Genomic DNA, 22,983 nt, shown 5'->3' on the forward strand with positions numbered 1-22,983 from the left:
CTGAAGGGCTGCGAGCTCTGGGCCCAGACTACAGGCTGAAGGGTGCCCTAGGCCCAGCCTAGAGGGTGAAGGGCTGTGTGTCCCGGGCCCAGCCTAGAGGCTGAAGGACTGCGAGCCCCAGGCCTGGTGTAGCTGTTGAAGGGCTGTGATCCTCGGGCCTGTTGCAGCCAGACATCCTGGGCCCTTTCCAGTGTATCAGCTGGGGGAGAGAAGAGGGGGTGCCACCTCAGTTTGGAAGGGAATTTGTTATTCAAAAGTATCTGCTCAAGATGAAGCAGTCATTGGATTAGGGTTGTTGGCTTGAGCTGCACAGCCTCAATTCTCCCTTCCTTTCTCCATCATCCCCAGGGCTACTGGCTCTGGCTTTGTCTCAAAATTAGGCAAATCATAGTTTCATAGATTCCAGTGACAGAAGGGATCATCTAGTCTGGTCTTCTGGATAGCACAGGCCAGAGAGCTTCCCAAAAATAATCCCTAGAGCAGATCTTGTAGGAAAACACCCAATCTGGATTTTAAAATGGTCAGTGATGGAGAATCCTTGGTAAATTTACAATCCTTGGTAAATTATTCCAATGGTTAATTACCCTCACTGTCAATCATTTACACCTTTTTTCCAGTCTGAATTTGTTTAGCTTCAACTTCCATGTTATACCAATCGCCGGTAGATTGAAGAGTCCATTATTAAATATTTGTTCCCCATGTAGGTACTTGGAGACTGTAATCAAATCACCCCTTAACCTTCTCTTTGTTAAGATAAATAGATTGAGCTCCTTGCCTGTATCACTATAAGTCATGTTTTCCAGTCCTTTAATCATGCTTGTGGCTCTTTTCTGAACCCTCCAATTTATAAACAGCCTTTTTGAATTGTGGATACCACAACTGGACACAGAAGGGATCACACTGGTGCCACTACTGAGGTACAGTAACCTCTTTACTCCTACTCGAGATTCCCCTATTTAGGCATCCCAGGATCACTCTAGCTATTTTGGTCACTGTATCACACTGGGAGCTCATGTTCAGCTACTTATTCACTTCTACCCCCAAATCTTTTTCAGAGTCACTGCTTCCCAGGATAGAGTCCCCCATCCTCTAACTAAGGCCTACAGGTTTTGTTCCTGGATGTATATGTTTACATTAGCCATATTAAAATTAGGGCTGTCAAGCAATTAAAAAAATTAATTGCGCGATTCAATAAAGAATTACGCGATTAATTGTGCTGTTAAACAACAATAGAATACCATTTCTTTTAAATATTTTTGGATGTTTACTACATTTTCAAATCTATTAATTTCAATTACAACACAGAATAAAGAGTGTACAGTGCTCACTGTATATTTATTTTTGATTACAAATAATTGCACTGTAAAAAACAAAAAAACCCCTATTTTTCAATTCACCTCATACAAGTACTGTAGTGCAGTCTCTTTACCATGAAAGTTGAGCTTACAAATGTAGCATTATATATATATATATAAAAAAACTGCGTTCAAAAATAAAACAGTGTAAAACTTTAGAGCTTACAAGTCCACTCAGCCCTACTTCTTGGTCAGCCAATCGCTCAGACAAACAAGGTTGGTTACAATTTGCAGAAAATAATGCTGCCTGCTTCTTGTTTACAATGACACCTGAAAGTGAGAACAGGTGTTCGCATGGCACTGTTGTCGCTGGCGTTGAAAGATATTTTCGTGCCAGATACACTAAAGATTCATATGTCCCTTCATGTTGCAATCACCATTCCAGAGGACATGCTTCCATGCTGATGATGGGCTCTGCTTTTGATAACAATCTAAAGCAGCGTGGACTGACACATGTTCATTTTCATCATCTGAGTCAGATGCCACCAGGAGGTTGATTTTCTTTTTTGGTGGTTTGGGTTCTGTAGTTTCTGTATCAGAGTGTTGCTCTTTTAAGGCTTCTATAAGCATGCTCCATACCTTGTCCCTCTCAGATTTTGGAAGGCACTTCAGAATTTTAAACCTTGGGTCGAGTGCTGTAGCTATTTTTAGAAATCTCACATCGGTACCTTCTTTGCGTTTTGTCAAATCTGCAGTGAAATCTTAAAACGAACATGTGCTGGGTCATCATGTGAGACTGCTATAACATGAAATATGTGCAGAATGTGGGTAAAACAGAGTAGGAAACATAGAATTCTCCCCCCAAGGAGTCCAGTCACAAATGTAATTGATGCATTATTTTTTTAATGAGCATCATCAGCATGGAAGCATGTCCTCTGGAATGGTGGCTGAAGCATGAAGGGGAATATGAATGTTTAGCATATTTAGCATGTAAATACCTTGCAACGCTGGCTACAAAAGTTCCATGCGTTCTCACTTTCAGGTGACATTGTAAATAAGAAGCAGGCAGCAGTATCTCCCCTCAATGTAAACAAATTTGTTTGTCTGAGTGACTGGCAGAATAAGAAGTAGGTTAGGTAACCAAAAAAAGATCTGCGTTTGTAAGTTAGACTTCGAGGTCTAGTGGGTATGAGTGGGGGCGCTGGGGGTGGGAGTCAGCACTCCTGAGTTCTATTCCTGGATCTGTGAGGGAGGGTTGTCTACTGTTTAGATCAGGAGATGGAGAGTCAGGACTCCTCCTGGCTTTGCAGCTGACTCCTTGTGTGACTGAGGGCAATTCCTCCCCACCCCCGCGTGCCTCAATCATACGGGGATAATGACACCGACCCAGCTCCTGGGGGTTGGGGCTGGATTCATTCCAGTCTATACAGCACCTCTGAGGGAGGTGCTAGGAAAGGGCAGGACATAAGTAACCAACAGACACTAATGGGATGCACCATGTGATTCTCTTTCTGTCCCTAGCGCATGTGACTGTGGACCCCAACACAGCCAATGCCTACCTGCTCTTGTCCCGGGATCAGCGGAGCGTGAGGGTGGGCAACAAGAGGCGGGACGTCCCCAGTAACCCCAAGTGGTTTGACACGTGCACCTGCATCCTGGGCCGGCAGCGGTTCACAGCCGGGATGCACTACTGGGAGGTGGAAGTAGGGGACAAGCCATGTTGGACACTGGGGGTCTGTGAGGAGTGTGTGAGCAGGCAGGGAATATTCACGCCCTCACCAGCGACTGGTTTCGGGACGGTGTGGCTGCACAATGGGGATGAGTATGCAGCGCTCACTTCCCCCCTGCCCGAGCTTATGCTGAGAGTGAAGCCTTGGCAGATTGGCATCCTCCTGGACTTTGAGGCCGGAGAGGTGTCCTTCTACAACGTGACTGGCAGCTGTCACATCTACACCTTCAGTGGCATCTTCTTGGAGCCCCTGCGGCCATACTTCTACCCGGGGGTGCGGGCAGGCAGCCTGAATGATGCCCCTCTGACCCTCCCACAGGGAACACAGCAGCCATGAGCCAGTCACAGCCGCCTTGGCACCTTGGGCTTTCAGGACTTACCAATGAAAGGCTTTCTTAACAACACATAATTCACCAGCGGAACTTACTGGCACAGGATATTGAGGGGGCCAAATGTCTAGTGGGATTCAAAAAAGGATGAGACATATATATGGATGATCCAGATATCACCAGCTAGAGAGGGCAGGAGACATCAGGACTATAAAACCATCTCCACAGGGCAGGAGCCAGCCACTGAGTACAGGGGGGCACATTCCCCAAAGAGAAGGTTATTCCATAATTACACACTGCAGGGTCTCTGGTACCTTCCTCGAAGCCTCTGACTATGATAATCAGGCACAGAGCAGGAGCACTGACCCACGATAAATGCCCCCACACTGCTAGAGCTTCCTGCACAGCCCCAGTAGGGGAGTCTCCATCCAGCATTGCCATTCCCCAGCACTGGAATGCAGAGTCAGCAGCATCTGCAGGGAGGCCCAGGGAGCAGGAGGGGATGGGTGAGAGGACCTGAGGGCCTTGCTCAGTTTGCAAAGAATCCAGCTGCATCATCTTTCGTAGGTGGTGTGGCTGGTGGAGACCTGGGTCTCTGGCATGTCATGCTCCTGGCCTAGCCGCTTGGTTCAAGGTAGAGCATTGCTGCCTGTGTCCTGTAACCTCCAGCAGCCAAGCTCCTTGGGGCAGCCATGGAAACATTGCCTTTGGCTACCCTTGTTTTAAAGGGCTCGGGGAGCATGGACACGAGGATGGAGTCGCGTGTCTGTAAAGGGCGGGGCCTGCCAACACGAGCGAGCCAGCTCCAATCGGCAATTCACCTCTGACCTATTCCCCCTTCTAGTGAAATACCGAAGCCTTCCTTCCGCTGGATGCTTCTGAGCCCAGCCCAGCCCATGGGCCAGAGCTGTCCACAGCCCTGTGCGTGTGCTGTCCCTGGTCTCACTGACGGTGTGCGTCAGCACGCAAACCCAGTGCAGACTTCAAAGCCTGTTGGCCCATAAACCTCAGCTCTTCAGGTCATTTTCTCCCACCAATAAACAATGCATTCCAATAGCCTTGTATAAGCTGGCAAAGCATCCCTTGTGATCTGAGAGTGCTCACCCCCACCTTCTGGGGGAAGGGGGAGAGCTAGGAGATCCAGTCCAGCTGGAGCCGTGGTGCTCTCAGGACTCAGCACTCTCATGGGCCCTTCGTGTTGCATGTGTGATTCAGGGACTACTATGACTGTCTGAGGGAGCTGCCCATTCCCTAGCCCTGTGTGCACCTCTCTGTGATGGGACTTCACGCCAAGAAGCCAATGTGCTGCATGCAGCTAAATAGTCCAGCCCCCCTCCAGCCCCGGTAATGAAGGCAGAGTGAGAGGAATTTCACACACAGAGAACCCCCTAGACTGTTCCGAAGCTAGGCAGAGAGGGTGGGACAAGGGGGTCTCTGAGGCCCTCAGGCTGGGCCTAGCTCACTGCCATGCCCCTCTCAAGGAGTGGTTTTGTCTTCTTGACATGTATTCACCCTAACCCAAATAATGACAGGCTTCAGAGTAGCAGCCGTGTTAGTCTGTATTCGTAAAAAGAAAAGGCGTACTTATGGCACCTTGGAGACTAACCAATTTATTTGAGTATAAGCATCCGATGAAGTGAGCTTTAGCTTATGCTCAAATCAATTGGTTAGTCTCTAAGGTGCCACAAGTCCTCCTTTTCTTTTTCCTAACCCAAATGTATCCCATTGGCTACAGGGAGTTCCAAGCTAGGACAAGTTCACCTTGATGTCTTTCTCCAGCAGGCGGATGGTTGCAGAATCTCTCCTGGGTTGCAGAATTGCTCCTAGCCAGGGCTGGCTTTGATGCAGCAGCCTGGGGATGGTGCCCCATCCTAGCTGGGCAGGGCTCATGCCCTCCTTGCCTGGCCAATCCCAGCGGGCTCCCCTTGAATATGTCCAGGACGCGATGGCTGCAGCCCTGCAGCCGCTGTACAGCCATGGGCACAGTAGGCCTGTGTGTGGGTGTTCGTCTGGCTCCAGGACTGGGGAGGGAGGAGGAGACCCAGGAAAGAGCAGCAGCAAGCCGTTCGCTGAGTAGACAGGACTGGGCTGGCAGCTCCAGGTGCATTCCCAGCTCCGCGGAGAGGGACGTCAAGGCTGGCTGGACTGATCCCTAGATCTAGATCCCTAGAGGGCAGGTGCGTGCAGGGGTCTGGACACAGAGAATGGCCGACACCCTGTTTCCTGGCAACTGATGGCCTGGGCCCTTCCCCCCTGCAAGGTGAGACCTAAGGGTTGGAGAACAAAGGAATCAGGTGCCCTCCTGGCCGGGGAAAGGGACAAAGCCCAGAGGAGCAGGGGCTGGAGGGAGTTTCAGTTTGGGGCTGGCTGGGACATGGAGTGAAGGGCAGACGTGGTTGTCTGGCTCACTGCCCCCCAAAATGGACCCAGCTGAAGGGTCCGGTTCTCGACACCTACAAGCTCTGTATTAGACCATGTTCCTGTTGTCTAATAAACCTTCTGTTTTACTGCGGGAAGCAGTGCGGGGTGAGGGATGTGCTGGCCACGGCTTCCTGCAGCCCCCGTTGGCCTGCAGTGGGGAACTGCGGCCAGTGGGATCCGCGATCGGCCAAAGCTGTGGATGCGACTGGTAAACAAACTGGCCTGGCCCGCCAGGGGGCTTACCCTGGGGGGCTGCATGCCAAACGTTGCCGACCCCGGTGCTACAGCAATCTCCCGTACAGCAATGGCTGTTACAAGACAGCATAATTTAGAACAACCCAGAGTCTAAAGCTCAGGTGTATTTGAGGATCTGGGCCAGTACTTGGCTGTTTCTATAGTAATGACCCCTGAGCAAGCAGTGTAATGTACATGCTTATCACTGAGCTTGTCCAGAGGCTGCACGTCCAGCAGAATGACTAGATGTCCTGATGTGTAATAAAAACACTTGGAGTCATAAAAAATCAACCCAGCCTACTTTACAGGGCCTGAGCCTTCTCTCCCTTACAGCATCTGAGCAGTAGGAGAATGGCTAATACGGGCCACTGTTATGGTTGTTGTATTCTATGTATAAAAGCATAATACTGGCCGGTATTATAGTTGCTATATTTTGTTATAAAACAAGAACAAAACATAGAAAAATAAAAAATACAAATTAATATTTTGAATGAATTTGGGGAAAAGAATTTACAGCGCAGTACAAGAATTTAAAACATTTAAAACATTCCTTTCTTTCTCTCCAGTATTTTCGTCTCTTTTGTTCCAATTTTGGGTAGCGGGAGCGAGTAGTATAAGAGCCCTACCATCAATCAAACGTTAACCCCACCCCTTGATCCCGTAAGCCCTGCACACAGGTCACTGGAAGTCCCACCTCTTGGGAGTATTACTTCCAGAGGCAAGGTGGACACATGTCCGGAAGCAAGGTGTGTCATGTGACCCCTGTAAGAACTCCTCCCACTGTCCTCTGCTGATCAGGATGGATTCTGCCCCCACAGGAACGCTTCGAGAGAAGATTTGACCAATCAGGGGGAGTTCCGGGGTTTGTGTGACCCCTGTAAGAACTCCTCCCACTGCCCTCTACCAATCAGCAGGGGTTTCAGCCGCTGGGGACCACCCCGAGAGGAGATTTGCCCAATTGGGGGGAATTCTGGGGCAGGGTGACCCGTCAGGAAGTGGCTCGTGTGACCCCTCTAAGAACTCCTCCCACCACCCTCTACCAATCGCGATGGGTTTTGGCCAGAGGACAGCCCCAAAAGGAGATTCGACCAAAATAGGGTGGGTTCTGGGACGGGCTCAACCACCCAGAGAGGGTCATGTGACCCCTCTAAGGACTCCTTCCAATGTCCTCTGCCAATCAGAGTGCAGAACCATCACCTCATAAGTCCCAGTGCTGGGAAGAGGAGGCCATCTCTTACCAAGAAGACGTGTTTTAGAAATTGTGGAAAGGCTGAGAGGAAACGTGGACTCCTTTACCACCCCTGTGAGAACTTCCGACTTTGTTTTAGCCCCGAGGACCTTTGGAGTTGTGTGGAGAAAGCGCTACAGCAGCGACAGTTCTGAAGAGGATGAGAGAGAAGCCAAGGGGATTCCTTTGGCCCAGCCATTGATGGATATGCCAGAATCCGACCCTGAAGCCCAACTGCTCATGAGACACCCCCATGAGCATGGTGGCCTCTCGTCATCCGCCACCCTGGAGGAGGAAGGCGATCATGGCTTGGGGGAGGCACTGGCAGACAAGGTGAATGGAAAAGACATAGCTCAGGTACATGAATGATTAAGAAGCGACGGTCGATGATTGGGTGTAATGCGGTTAGGATCTAGGGGTTGTGTAAATCTAAAAACAAGCAGTGGGAACTTACGTTTGTTTCTTGTCTGAAAATCTCTCGACAGCTTGACGATGCCTTTCCAGAGGACCTGGAGGCCCTGGACGGCGTTGCATCAAGCAGCGAAGGTGAACCAGGCCCGCCTTGTTTTTGCTCAACGCCGCTAGAAATTGTTGAAGATGACTCCGAGGAGGACGGCTACGAGGAGTTTAGGAGGAGGCTTGGCATGGAACTCGCTGAGCCAGTGCCACATCACGAGCGTAAAAATGTTATGCGGACTATTGTACGCGTTGCTGTTTATGCTGTTCTTCATCACTGTCTTAGGGAAAAGCTTTTTGAAAATGGTGAGGCTGTGTCATAGATGCCCCAGCCCAATGGCACCATGACTGTGTGACTTGGACTTCAATGGATAGAAACTGCAAGCTCTGGGACCTGTGTGCTGAGCTATGTTTGGAAAGCTTATTGAACACTATTATTGCCATAGGTTATGTTATGCAACGTCTGTGCCTAACCCAAGAACATTTAGCGCAAGGGGTGACCTTGAGAAATGCTGTGCAATTCAGTGGAGACCCTGACCGTGTTTTAAAGAAAATGTCCAAACTGGAAGATGCCTGCTTACAGCGTTACATTGACCGTCTGGTCCACACAAAAAGTGACAGAACCCTGCTTAAGAAAAAGTCTATTTGTAAGAAATCTAAAAGGATTAATTGAGAGAATGATGAGGGGACAAACATGCAATATAAAACTTGGTTGCTGTACATTTTAAAAAATCGAATGAAAAGGGCTTTGTGATTATCTGTGTTTCTGTTAGAAGGTCTCTGGCCCTTAAGTGAGCTAAAAGTTTTAATGGAGCCTCTGGGTTTGTTTTCAAGAAACTGTATGACTTTTAAATGAAAAAAAATGGTTTGTGAGAACCTAGGTCTTGTGTCTTTGTGTAAAAGAGACCCATTTACAGCAAAAAGCAGTGAAGTGGGAGGGGAACAAATCCTAAAAACGTGTTTATAGTGTAACCCTTCTGCCCATCAGAGTTGGCCACAACAGGGGCTGGATTCAGTACCTAGGAGTTCCCTCCCAGTAATGCAATGCAAAACCGGGTCAAGCCCCCACCAGCGGGGCACTGTAGCTCCCCTATGACAAGTTGAAATCACTGAATACTGTGTTAAGTAGTAGTGGGGCCTCAGAGCTGGGACACCATGAACCCAAAGTGACGTCAGCTCTGCAGTCTGTAACCAAACTCCTAATAGAATCAAAATTACCTCTGACATTACACAATGGAGAGAAAGTGTAATGGGTGTTTGGGGCCCTCAGAAGGGAGCTTACACCACTAGGCACAAACCTCCAAACTCTCTCAATTCACTGGGTTTTGGAATCCTTGTCCCTTGCCTAGCGAGTGCTACTTAGTTGATGGCGAGTCCCTCCGTCATAAAAGGCCAAGGACAGTTCCACTGTCCTTGATTCACATAATCAGGATAACAGCACTTTCTTCTTCCTGCCCCAATAACAGAGAAACTGGGGATCCCACAGCCGCCAAAGTGACCATTTGGGCTCCTGTGGGCTCATGCTAGGTGGGGTGAGTGTCCTGTGCAAACGAGATCAGCTCCTGAAGTCCTTTTCCACAACTCACCACCAGATGTCAGGGTAGAGCTCATCCTGCCTCTGCTTACAACACGAAAACAAAACAGGGATGGTTCAGACATGTGTTTGAGTACAATAGAGTTGACTCATCCTGTTGAACTGAATGGTTTTAACCACACCCCCACTGAATAGCGAAGGTAACTGTGATTCCTTACCCTTGCTGCTAGAGGGATAAATTTGATGGGTGTGCACCCATAGTAAGGGAGGCGGGTGGGTGAGTTTGGATTAATATGAAATGAAATAAAACCTCAGGAATTCGCAGATGCTATTGGGCAGTTTAAATATAATCCCTGGAGTTGGTAGAGCACTATTAGACAGTGAAAATGACCCAGGAACTGGCAGAACTCTACTGGACAGTTTAAATATGACCCAGGAGTTGTTTGAATGCTATGGGTCACTCTTTCTAGCAATTCAAAGCCATTAAAAGTTTAAAATACTATATTTACCCAAAAAACCCAAAACAACCAACCAAAAAATCCCACCACACACACACACACACACACACACACACGTCTAACCCAAAACTGAAATGTTTGAAGGGTTCACAAATCTTCACCATGCTTTAGAACAATCATTTGCTCGAAAGACAAATTTTTAAAAGCTGTGGGTGCTTATTATGGTTGTGATACAACCATTTTATTTCAACCCCCCACCCCAAACTTTAAGCATGAAAGAAACATGTTTAAAAAACAAGCCCCAAAGACATTTACTGAGATCCGCAAAGGGTGCCCACTTGGAAATGGGTACAGTTACATTACGGATTGGTGATTTACTGTTTAATACTGTAAGAAGGCCCTACAGAAAAATGTATTTTAACTAAAAGGAAAAAAAATGTGGCCAAAAGCAGCTCGGTTGTGCAGACAGCTTAATGTGTTGGATCATACTAAAGAAGTTCTGTATTAAAATCACAAATGAGTTTGATTCCCCATAGTTTAAATTCCAGGGTATTACTAATTAAGAGGTCTCTTGGGTTTTGGTACTGTTTCTCTCCCTCTCCGTGTGAAAGTTGCAAGCTGCTAATTGTGTTAGTACATCCTAGACAGAGTCTGTTCTCAAAGCAACACTTTGTAACAACAGAAACAGCACACAGAGACTCCCCGCCCTTTTGTTGTATTTATCTGGCTTTGTTAACAATTGTGCTTTAAAATACAGATAGAGGATGGATGTGGATAGATGCTTGGTGTGGATAATAACTGAATGATCAGGGAGGTGCCAGCCTAAGAATCCAGTGTCCGTCGGCCAAAGAAGGCGTCAACCAGAGGACCCCCGGAGGGCAGACTGGAATCCACCCAACAGCCTCAAGGATGGGAGAACCGAAGAACAAGACGGAGCCGTCAGGAATGTGCCATCTGCTGATTGATTCAGCAACAGCATGATGAAGCAATTCCCATAGGCTGGCATAGGAATAAATTCCTATAAAAATGGACTCTAGAAATGGAAAACTTTGGGGTCTGATTCTGCAAACCAACTTCCAGGAGCGTCAGATGTGCATCTGACAAGGCCCTGCTCCCTCCTCGTGTCCAGGCCACCTGGCCAGTGGCTTGGCATGAGCAACTCTAAGGCTGGTAACTATGATAACAACCTTGCAGAACCTCTGTGTGTGTGTGTGTGTGTGTGTGTATGAATGAATGTGTGAATAAATATGAAATTGAATGGAATGTTATAGCTATAACTAACTGCTTACTATGATTCTTTCTGTATGCACAATAAATGTGGCATTTTGCCTTTTCCCTTTTAATAAGATCCTGCTGGTTTTTATTTTATTGGTATAACAAATTCCCCCACCCCAGATCACAAAAGGGAATGTTAGGGAGGGGTGCCTAACGTCCTTAAGTAGCTATTATTTGAGAGTTGTAGCGATCAAATCAACCTGCTAGCTCCTATTTTGAAGTCTGTTTGAAACAAAGGCTTAGGATGGTGTAAAAACCTCATGTATTTTGGAGACTCTTTCAACAGAAACTCTCTTGAATGGCTGCTGGACTGCAAAAGGAGCCATGCTCCCTGTTTTTAACTCTGAAAATATATATTCTATTATATCACTCGTTGGCCATGCTGTCTTAGTAAATAATGGTGCCTATGTTTCTTGCAGTGTGATCTGTTTAGCATGGAACCAATCACTTTAAACTGCATTTCATCACCGGGCCAAGGTAAAAACCAATTTAACTGTAGTTTTGCTTAATAACTTCAGGTATTACACAGGTTGGATAGGGATTTGGGGGTAATACTAACTAACATTTTTGCTTGTTCTTTAATCCAAAGGCCCAAACACACATGGGTGTGCGGTGGGGGCGGGGCATAACTTTCTGCAATTGGCTTTTAAATGCATGTGGGTTTATTGAAAAGTATTTTGTTGCAAACTGTGTTTTAAACTCTCTCTCTCTCTGTGTGTGTAAAAAAACATAGTTTTTTTTTTTTTAAGTATATGGCTGCAAACTGATGGGAATGGTGTGTTTCAAATTAACAGGGTGCTTTTTTAATGTGCAAAATGTGTTTTAAACTGGATTTTAAAAGTTGATTTTAAAAGCAGTTTGGTTTTTATTTTGCAAAATGAGGTGCATTTAAAAAATGTTTGCGGGTTTGTTGTTTTTTGTTTTAAAGTGGTAGAAATAAACTCAAAACTCCTGTTTGTTGTACAGCCTGAAATGGATTATTTTATTTTAAAGCTCTGACTTTTTAAATAGAAAAACACCCTAATGAATATTTTATTTTTAAGTTTACAAGACAGTTTCATGTGATTTATAATAATCATAATCATAATCATAATAATATTGTCTGCTCCACAGTACGGTCAAAACATGAGAGACCCTTAGACCAGAGGGTAAACAAGCTTAAAAGAAAAAGAAAAGAGAGAGCTGAAAAGAAAAATTCACCAGATGGATGGATGAAGCCCAGTAAATATACTGTGTTTGGGAGGTTATGAGGTTTTGTATTTTAAGTAAATACATCGGTGTGGGTGAGAAAGATGGTAAAGTTAAGTTTTGTAATATGTTCCTTCCCCCCTAATCGGGTATGTGCAGTTCTCCTGACAATGCTGTAGTCAGAGCTACAGGGATACCTCCACCAGAGCAGCCAAAGAACCAGAAATCTGCTTTGAGACCTTTAACAACTCAAAACAGCACAAGAGTGCAGATGAAGCATCAGGACAGTCCAAACCTCAAATACGCCAAAGCCAAGGACAAAACAAAAGACTCTGGTAAAAACCAAGCACGCAAACACAACTCCAGTTCCTCAGCAGCCACCTCCACACCAAGCCCTGAGAAAACCATGAGTGAAAACGCCCACCTGCGATGCTTCGTTCAGAAGACTGAGGGACGCTGTATCCTCGGGGGTTCTAAAAGAATGGCATTCTAAAAAGGTTTGGGGAAAATATGATGCTTCGTTCAGAATACCGGTGAACGGTGTATCTTCAGGGGGTCTAAAAGAAAGGAGGGCTGGAAAGCACATCAACAAAGCAAAAGCTTTGGTGGGTGACTTTTTGAAAAATACTTTAATTTTCGGCTCTGCGCAGGCGTGACTAGTCGTGGAAAGGGGCCTGGGTAAAAGGGGTACCCTCAAGGATACACATCCGCTCAGGTGTAAACAAAAGGGGGGACAGCGCTTGTGGACAAACAAATGGCTGCCAAAAAGTTCCAGGCCAGGGTCGCTGTAAAAATTTTAAAAAGGGCTAAAGAGGTAATGGGGAGGGGGGACAAAAAGAGATGCCCTTGACTGGAGGCTCTCAAACTGGAATGTCTGAAAATGGGGAGGTGGAATCAGACTCTCACACAGAGTCTGGTTTAGAAAATTCCCCAGAGGGCTCTCTAGAATGATGGGTCCCCATTTCCTCCCGATGACCCTCACGGAGGCGCCTCAGAGTCTGACTCTCAAATAGCATCTGATGTAGATGGTCCCATAGAGGAACCCCCAAGTAACCCTGAAAATGCAGAGGTGTGTATGGAGAGAGTGAGAAGTTGGCAACGTGAATTACCTAGATTTGGGGGGTTGGTGTATTGTGAGGAATTTCATTTTGTCAATCTTGAGCAAATAAATTCAGCTCAGCAGGTTGTTGAAGCCATACACAGGGGGATACAGTTAGTTCTCGATGACGTTAATGGTAGGGTAGGCCCTGATGATTATGTTCAGTTACATTTAGAGAGCCGTAATTGAACTAACCCGTTGTTTTCGGTCTGAAGAACTAGGGATGAGCTGTCTGATGAGGATTTCTTCAATCAGACCTCAAAGCTGCCACAGAGCAATAGAGTTGCATGTCAATGGGACATTGCACCTCGTTGGGACAGTTTTAAAAAAACAGGGGTGGGGGCCGCTCGTAGAGTTTTAAATTCTATCCTCAGTAGTCAAATCATCCATAAAAAAGAGACAATGTTTAGTAGACCTGACTTACACGGCTACCAATCTGTGTTTTGCGCGTGGGCTCTTGGCCGTCATGTCCGACCATAAACCTACGGATGCGGAATCGTTAGCGGGGGCGAGAAAGTTGCATGAGAAACTGGGCTGGTCAGATCAAAAAAAGATTATGCTCAGTGACGTAGCAATGTCTGAACAGCATTTAGGAGTCAACACACAGGTGGTGCTGTATGCGGCGAAAGGGGCTTTTTTTAAACGGGCGGGGGGGGGCAGTTTACCCCAAGACTTATTTCATCCTGTTGCACGATGAGCATTACTATGGGGTTGTGAAAAAGTTGTTCGGAGCAAAAAATTATGGTGAGTTTTGCCCCACGGTGCACAGTCACGGCCACTCTCGCAGGTACAGCTGCTGCCTCTGCTTGAGCGTAACCTGCTCAGACAGCGTGGACGTGCAGCTGAGGTGTCCTCACTGTAGACTGTATTGTCAGTCCAGAGAGCGTTGAGACAGACACATCGACTGGGCATCGACAGAACAAGCTGAATGCCTGTCTAAAACGTTGTGCGATAAGGGTCAGTCTTACGTGGACAAGCGGCACAGACGTAAAGGGAGGCGCTGTAAGCAGGGTCAGGGTTTGATCGCTGGTGATGTAGATGGTCACCTCGGTTTTATGGACAGCTTTAGAAAGCCCGAATCCTCAGAAAAGTGTATTTGTTATGATTCCGAATACACACAGGAGACTGGGTTGCACACTCCCAATTACATTTTTGCTATGTCCCTCAAGCCGGAAAAGTCCTGGGAATTTAAGGGTGATGAGTGTCTTTCTATGTTTGTTCAGACCTTTATTGGCAAAGAGTTCCGGGTCTACACGTTCCAGGCGCACAATTCCAAAGGTTACGATGCATACTTCATCATTAGACAGTTACTGAAGGAAAAGATGTGCCTAGAACTGATCACTCAGGGTAGTAAACTAATGTGTGTGGAAGTTAAGGCCCTGGGCATTCGTTTTATAGACTCTTTAAACTTCTTGCCCATGAAGCTTGGTAAGCTCCCGCAGGTGATGGGGTTTGAAGTGTGCAAAGGGTATTTTCCACATTTTTTGAACACTTTAGAAAATCAAAATGACGTGGGGCCTATGCCCGGTGTGGAGCACTATGGTGTAGAAAGCATGATGCCCAGGGAAAAAGCAGAGTTTCTCGACTGGTAGCAGGCCCACAGGTAGGAGACGTTTGACTTGCAGAAAGAGCTCGCGTATTACTGTCAGCAGGATGTCAAAATTTTGAGACAGCTTTGTATCCTCTACAGAAAAGAGATTATGAAAATGATGGAGAAGGGAGATCTAGTAGAGAGAGAACCTGGTAAATTCACTGAGATAAAACTGTGTATCGATCCATTCTGGTACATAACACTGGCATCTGCCTGCATGGCTATGTACAGGTTTATGTTTTTGGAGCCTAACACGGTAGCTCTTCTCCCTCCAGACAATGATCACAGGCAGAAAAAGATATTCGACCCCATCTATTCTGTGGCTGTTGTATACCTCTCACCAAGAAACTATACAAATAGGGCATGCTTTACAGGGTGGGGAACTACAGGTAGGCTCCTCCTCTTTCGAGGGTTATGCCAGTGTTGACAGGGTACACACAGCCTTAGAGTTTAATGGGTGTTCTTTTCCACGGTTGTGCCACCTGTCATTGTGAAAAAGCACAAAACCCTGTGACGGGGACAACTTTTGGGTTTCCTTATTACAAGATGCAGCTCAAGACCGACTATCTGAAATAACTTGGTTTTGTAGTGAGGACTCTTTGGGAGCAAGAGTGGGAAGTGATGAAAGAAACAGACAGGGAGCTTGCAGGTATTGAAAATGAGCCCAGTTGCCCTAGCCTCTTGTGCCTAGGGATGCTCTTTTTGGGGGGAGGACAAACGCTATCTGTCTATATTACAAACTTAACTCCGGGGAAGAAATCCACTATTATGATTTTACCAGCTTCTACCCTTTTGTAAAGAAAACCAAAGAATACCCTATCGGACACCCCGATATAGTTTATGACAAATTTGGACCCCTTGCAAATTATTTTGGAATTGCAAAACTTAAAGTGTACCCCACACAAGGCTTCTTTTTCCCATTGTTACCTGTCAGAGTGGGTGGCAAGCTTATGTTCCCGCTATGCCAAACCTGTGCGGAAACCGAGCAGCAGGAGATGTGCATCCATACTGACAAGGAGAGGGCCATCCTGGGGACTTGGTGCACGGTGGAATTGAACGCGGCCATAACGAAGGGGTACGCGGTGGCAAAAATATATGAAATTTGGCTTTTTAATGAAAAATCTGATGAACTCTTTTCAGAGTACATCAAATGACACCTCCGCCAGAAACAAGAGGCTTCAGGGTATCCCAGCTGGTGCACAGACGAAGAAAAACAAAATAAGTACATGAACGATTTCTACCAGAAAGAAGGCGTGTGTTTGTGCCAACATGAGACCAGGTTTAACCCCGCTAAATGCCAAATCGCTAAAACTCTTTCTAAATTCCCTCACGAGCGAGATCCCGCCAGATCAACACATCACCGAGTTTGTGTCGGCAGGCCCGAAAACATACGGGTATAAGCTGTCGGGAGGAAAGGCCTGTATGAAAGTCAAAGGTATTACCCTGAACTTGGCAAACTGTCAAAAGATCAATTTTGACAGTTTGAAAGATCTAGTCCTGGACTATTGCACGGGCCTGCGAGAAAACACCTCAAAAAAGAGAGAGGTGCAGCAGCCCTCTATCATAAGGAGATAAAAATCAGTGGTAAATAGAGACCAAAACCCTTAAGGAAACACAGAAAGTCATTTACAACAAGAGGGTCCTAGGAGAAGGGTTTAAAACCCTGCCCTACGGATTTTAAAATGGATATGAGGTGGAAACACCCCTTTTCTGCAATTCTCGTGGGGCCTAGCAACTGTGGGAAAAGTTACTTTATAAAAAATGTGTTGGATAATGCCAAACAAAACATTGTCTGTTATGCCTGAGAATATTGGATAACATGGCTATAAAAAGCATTGCAAGATACACATGTCTGGGCTTGTTGAAACACATTTTGAGCAAGGCTAGGCATGCCCAAGAATTTAAATGTATTTTTTACAAAATTCATCACCATCCGGTCGTTTTGCACTAAGTCGTTAGAATACAATTTTAAAATCCGGTCAAAAGATAAACCCTTGCTCTGATGATGTAAGAAAAACACTCAGTGATAGCCGCAGGCGACAGAGCGGGGGTCTTGTAATTGTCTATTGTGAAACACAATGCCTGTGGCATTTTTGTTTAAACATTTCATAATGCTTTTAGGAAACAACATGCTCTTCGGGGGGTGCCCGTATGAGTCTAAAAACTCTCCACGGTTACGCTCCGCCAGACACAAGGCAAGCCAGTGTTCACCAGGTTGGTTGTGTGGATGCGCGATACAAACCTAGGGGTCTCTGAGACAGCTTGTCGCCAGGGAGCCAAATCACAAGGGAACACATCTAAGAAATTCTTTTTTGTGTAAGGCACCTTGATAAGACACACGAGAGCTGCACGGTGTCCATGTTCACATATGGTCAAGCAGAACGTCTCTCCTCTGATTTCTCTCTATGATGTTGTCACAAACCCCATGCACGATCAGATTGATGGTGATGGTTAAAGCTTTCCCAAAACGTATTTCTGCTCTCAGGCTCTCGGTTTTAATCAGGGAGTAGTCATTGGTGCATTCCTGGTCGGGAGACAGATCAAAGGCAAACAAGGTGTAACCCTGTGGAAACTCCTCACGGTCGATTAACAGAGAACGATCTGTCATGTGTTTACCAGTGTCTGTACCAGATTCATGTATTCTCTCACGCAGCATCCTGCCTCGAAGTCTGGTTGCAGAGGCTTGGTTGGTATCTGTTCACCATCCACATACAAGGCCACAAAATTAATATCATAATGTTTAAAATGAAAGGGATTTTTAGTCTAACTTCCACTCAAGGCATAAGACAAACCCTAGGACAAGCATTTTGGGTAACTGTCCCAAAAAACAGGTTCTCCTGGTTATTGACCCTGCTGCCCACGGGGATGCTAAACACTTTCATTCCCACACGGTCCACGGGATATTTACCATTTGTGGTAAGCAGGGACTCCGCGTGCCCCAGACGAACGCTCAGGGCCACTCATACTTTCTTCACAAAAAGTGATGCTGATACAATGCACAATTTAAAGCCTTCGGCTGCACTGCCCATTAAACAGAAAGCATCTTATCTGCGCATCAGTTTAAATTTTCACATCCACTCCGTTCAACAAATGAGATGTATCTGTTCTGATCTGTCTTTATTTCAATGGTAATGGTATCGATGTGGTGTTTTCTGACAGGAATGTGATGAGGTTTATCGTAGGTGATGGTGACAAACTCATTGTTCCTTCCTCAGACAGGGACACAGTGTAACAGGGGAACAAAAAAGTCCCTCACAAACTGGTGTTCTACAATATCTGTGTGCAGATACATGGAATTAACTCCCCCTGTGATGTCTGCCCAGAAGGGGAATTTTTGGACGCTGCGCTTGGGGCCCAAACCTAGAATGTTAGCTAGCTCCCTGCTGGTAGAAAACATAAAAGTAAAATCAGCGGATTTAAGGCTAACTTTTCTGCCCACAGGGTCATCGTTCATGACCACCTCAGGTGGTGGGGGATGACGAGCCACGGTACTGTTCATATGATCCAATCATTTGGGTATGGACAAGTAATAACCTCGTCGTAGGATAAAACTCTATGCCATATCTTCAAAGGTGATTTCAAAAGGGGTGTCCTCGTTGATAGCGTTCCAGCTGTGCGGGTGTTGTATTTCCACTAACCCCACCTCCCAGGCACCCGGGAGATCCAAGGGCTTAATTAGCTGTATTGTAAAGTTCGAGCTGGTGTTTTGAGGAAAAACTGCAGAGCTGGCATTGCTGGGCAAAGTCATGTAAAACTCGCTGTCGCTCATTTTTTGCTCCCTCGGTCTTTGCAGGAGGAATCTTTTTGTTTGTTTGTGTCTAAACGTCAGAATTGAGAAGCTTCCACCCAGCTGGTAAACTTATCGCCCCCCCGCAAACCATTTCACCAGTAGCTGCTTTTTTCTCCCTTTTCCTTTCTCCGCTAGAACTTTTTCAATCCTGCAAATCTTGACTAGTTTGGGGTTTACTTTTTGTAAATCTTCAGGGTAAAAAGATCCAGTAACTGTCTCACCCTCGTAATCTTTTAATCGGTATACAGTTCTCGGGCTCCTGGTTCAGGCTTCATCCACTATAAATATCTCATTGGTAAACGTCTGTTCACAACCTTTTTCAAAAGCTCCTTTGGTTTTAGATAGTCTCACGTGGTCGCCTTTTCTAAAAGGGGCAACAACCAGTTTTATTTTAAAACCGTCTCTATCAACCGGTTTCCATATCTTCAGAGAATTGGAAGGGTTAACATCAGCGGGTCAGGTACGTAGAGTTCTGTAAAAGCTCTGGTTGTAACTCTTCATAAAGTCAGGTAACAGGTCAATGTGGCGAAAGGCGTTATGGGCTGTAAAATATCGCCACATCCTTCACATCTTTTTCAAGTTCTGTTAAAATCGCTCCACAACCCCTGCTTTGACTTCATTATCAGTAACAAAAAACGTTAACGCTGTGCCGTTTCAACAATCTGCTAAAAGGTTTGTTTCAAAATTCTTTCCACTGATTAGTTTGTCATTTTTGAGGCACGTGACCTTGGCTAAAAATAGCTTTCAAGGCCTTGGATTCCTCACCGCTCATCTTGTCTTTTTGGCCTAAGGCCCAGGCATATTTGGATAGAATGTCTGTCACTGTTAAGATGTATTTAAAACCGCTGTTGTGTTTGGAGAAGCGGTGCATACGGACCAAATCTGCCTGCCATTGCGCGTCCACATCTGAAACAACGGTCCTGGTTCTTTTAAAACGTATTTGAGCTGGTTTGTGTAAAGCGTAAGCATCCTGGTGTGAAAGCCAAGCTCTGACCTGTCTTCTATTTAAAGTTTTAGGATGCTTTTTGGCCACTTGAAAAAGAAGATTGACCCCGTCAAAGCCCCCAACTTTCCTGGGGGTTTAACAGATTTTCTTTAACAGAGCCGTCTGTGGAGACATGGCTGTTCCTGGGACCGTCTTTTATGAACACAAGTATGGAGGGGGACACGTTCATTCTGGCACATTTAAATAAGTTTTATTAATCGCCTGGTTTAACACAATCTTTTACAGCCGCCTGAAACAAAGGAGGCCATGATCCCTACCATGAGGGAGTCTGAGCTGGTTCATTCTTCCATTTTTGTCCTTTTCTGGATTTTCCTCTTGAGATCTGGGTCTCAGACTGAAGCAAAAACAGCTGATGTGCGATGGATTTACTCCCACAGGGCTACCGATGTGTAACTTCTCTAGAAAGGCATCGTCGAGCTGTTGAGAGATTTTCAGACAAAAAACAGTGTAAGCACCCCACTGCCTGTTTTTAGATTTATGCAATGCCAGGTCGATTCCTAACCCCATTACACCCCCATGATCGACCGTCGCTTCTTAATCATTCATTTACCTGAGCGTCGTCTTTCCCGTTCACCTTGTGACTCCCCCAAGCCACAATCGCCTTCCAACTTTAGGGCATGGACAATAAGAGGCTGTCACACTCATCGGGGTGCCTCACAAAGGTTTGGATTTTGGGGTCGGGTTCCGACGTATCCATCAACGGTTGAGTCAAAGGGCCCTCCTCGGAACTGTCACTGCCGTAGCGCTTTCTCCACACAACTCCAAAGGTCCTCGGAGCTAAAACAAAATCTGAAGGTCTCACGGGGGTGGTAAAGGAGTCCATGTTTCCTCTCAGCCTTTCCACAATTTCTAAAACATGTCTTCTTGGTGAGAGATGGCTTCCTCTGCCCAGCGCTGGGACTTATGGGGTGATGGTGCTGCACTCTGATTGGCAGAGGGCGTTGGGAGGAGTTCTTAGAGGGCTCACATGACCCTCTTCTGGACGGTTCACCCAATCCGAGAACCTGCCCCATTTTGGTCAAATCTCTTCTCGGGGCGGTCCTCTGCAGCCGAAACCCATCGCGATTGGTAGAAGGTGGTGGGAGGAGTTCTTAGAGGGGTCACACGAAGCACTTCCGGATGGGTCACCCCACCCTGGAACTCCCCCCAGTTGGTCAAATCTCCTCTCGGGGTGGTCCCCAGTGGCTGAAACCCCTTCTGATTGGTAGAGGGCGGTGGGAAGAGTTCTTAGAGGGGTCACACAAACCACTTCCAGACAGATCACCCCACCCCGGAACTCCCCAGGATTGGTCAAACCTCCTCTCGGGGTGGTCCCCAGTGGCTCAAACCCCTACTGATTGGTAGACGGTGGTGGGAGGTATTCTTAGAGGGGTCACACGAACCACTTCCAGACAGGTCATCCTGCCCCGGAACTCCCCCTGATTGGTCAAATCTTCTCTTGGGGCGTTCCTATCAGGGCAAAACCCATCCCGATTGGTAGAGGACAATGGGAGGAGTTCTTAGAGGGGTCACATGACACACATTGCTTCCGGTCATTTGTCTGCCTTGACCCTGGAAGTAATACCTCATGGCTTGGGACTTCCAGTGACCGGTGGGCAAGGCTTACGAGGGCCAAGGGTGGGGTTAACATTTGATTGACGGTAGGGCCCTTATACTACTGGAGCGCCTTCTTCTGTTTCTCTCCCGCTTCATTCCCCAAGCACTCGGCCAGGACAGATGTCATTTAGGACCTCAGTTGCCACCAGCTGGACAGAGGGACTTGGGTCTTTCTTGAGGAACTGGAGAGCTGAAATGACAGAGGACAACATGTTAGTGTACAGACTGTCAAATCACAGCTAAGCGTGATCACAGAATCTTGAACTACCAGAGCTGAATGATCACATTGTAAAATGTGAAACTGGGCTCAGTCCTTCTATTGGGATGGAAAATACATGAGAGATGAATATGCCTCACTTTTCATATTGTCACCTGTGCCTGAAATAGCTGGAGACTTACTATCTCTGAAAAGCACGCTACAGAAGCTCTCCAATACAAAGAAAGCTTTCGGTTCCTCCATTGGCTCCCTTCCATGCTCCCAACAAGTGGGGAGGCCCTGACTCGACCAGAAAGTCATCCACTCTGCTGTAAATGGAAGAAGGTCCATTGTTTCAATAGCTTCCACTTTTAAGTTTATTTTCCATCTCTATTCAGGAGCCACGGTCTGAGCTCCAATAACCCTGGAATTGAACAGAGACCAGGTCCAAGCTGGTTTGTGCAGGATGCAGGGCACCTACTGGAAGAAAAATTGCTGGTGGGAAATTTGGGGGAGCAGAAAGTGGCTACAATTTCTCCTCACCTGGGCAGTCCACAGAGAGCCAATAAAGCCCAAAGAGTGGATAGCACTGGCTGCGGAGGGGACCTTGCCAGGACAACCAGGAGATGCACGGACTCACATCACACCCCCTGCAGCTGCCTCCTTCAGGGGAAATTAAAGCTGACTTTCTACTGGGCAAGACTGAATTTGTCCGTGGATGTGTGGCTGATGCACTTTGCACCAGTGGTATCGGTTACTGCTGCTTGTCAGCTAAATTCCTTTAGAACTCACGGATGAGCAGAACTTCAGCTGTATTTATTACTTACACATCAGCAGATGGTCTAGGTTCAGCCATTTCATACGCTGCCTGTCTGTATGTTCCAGGATGATGCCTAAACACACAATGGAAAACAAACAACAACAATAAAACCTTCCCTTGTTGAGTGCAAAGTGATATTAGCAGCCCCTAGACAGGTCTTTGGCCTCTCCTACTGTGGACCTAAGGGTGAGCTGTGGGCAAGAGGATGCTAGTGCAGTTTAGAGTCCACACTGAAGAGAATGAGAAAGACTTTTTTTTTTTAAGAATGTTTACACAAAACCCATTTGCTTTAAAGAGTCTGTGTTCCTCTTGCCACTGCTGTCAGTTATTGGAGACATACCACGCTAGTGTCTTGGTCTAGTGGTCTGAGCAAAGGCCTGGGGCCAGGAATAAGTGAGTTCTAAGCAGGGATCCCACAAGGTGACTGACAGGTGGGACTTAGGCCACAATGCCTGCCTGTCTCACCTGGGTATGCTTGGGAGAAGAGGGCACAGGGCCAAAGCGGAGGAACCTTTTGCCTCCTTGACAAGGTGGTGTGGCCAGGGACCTGAAACAGCAGGTGCTGAGGGCAGGTGGGCTGCATGCCTCCCAATGATGAAGTAGTAGTGAAGAGCACTGAGCAACACTGTGGGTGGGTCTGCACTTTGAGCGAGGGGGATCACTCCCACTTCAGTGGGATAGGCCCACTCTAGCTTGCACAGCGCTTGCATGCTAAAATTAGAATGTAGCTAAAGCAGC

Source organism: Eretmochelys imbricata, chromosome 20, assembly GCF_965152235.1.
Source record: "Eretmochelys imbricata isolate rEreImb1 chromosome 20, rEreImb1.hap1, whole genome shotgun sequence".
Lineage (NCBI taxonomy): Eukaryota > Metazoa > Chordata > Testudines > Cheloniidae > Eretmochelys > Eretmochelys imbricata.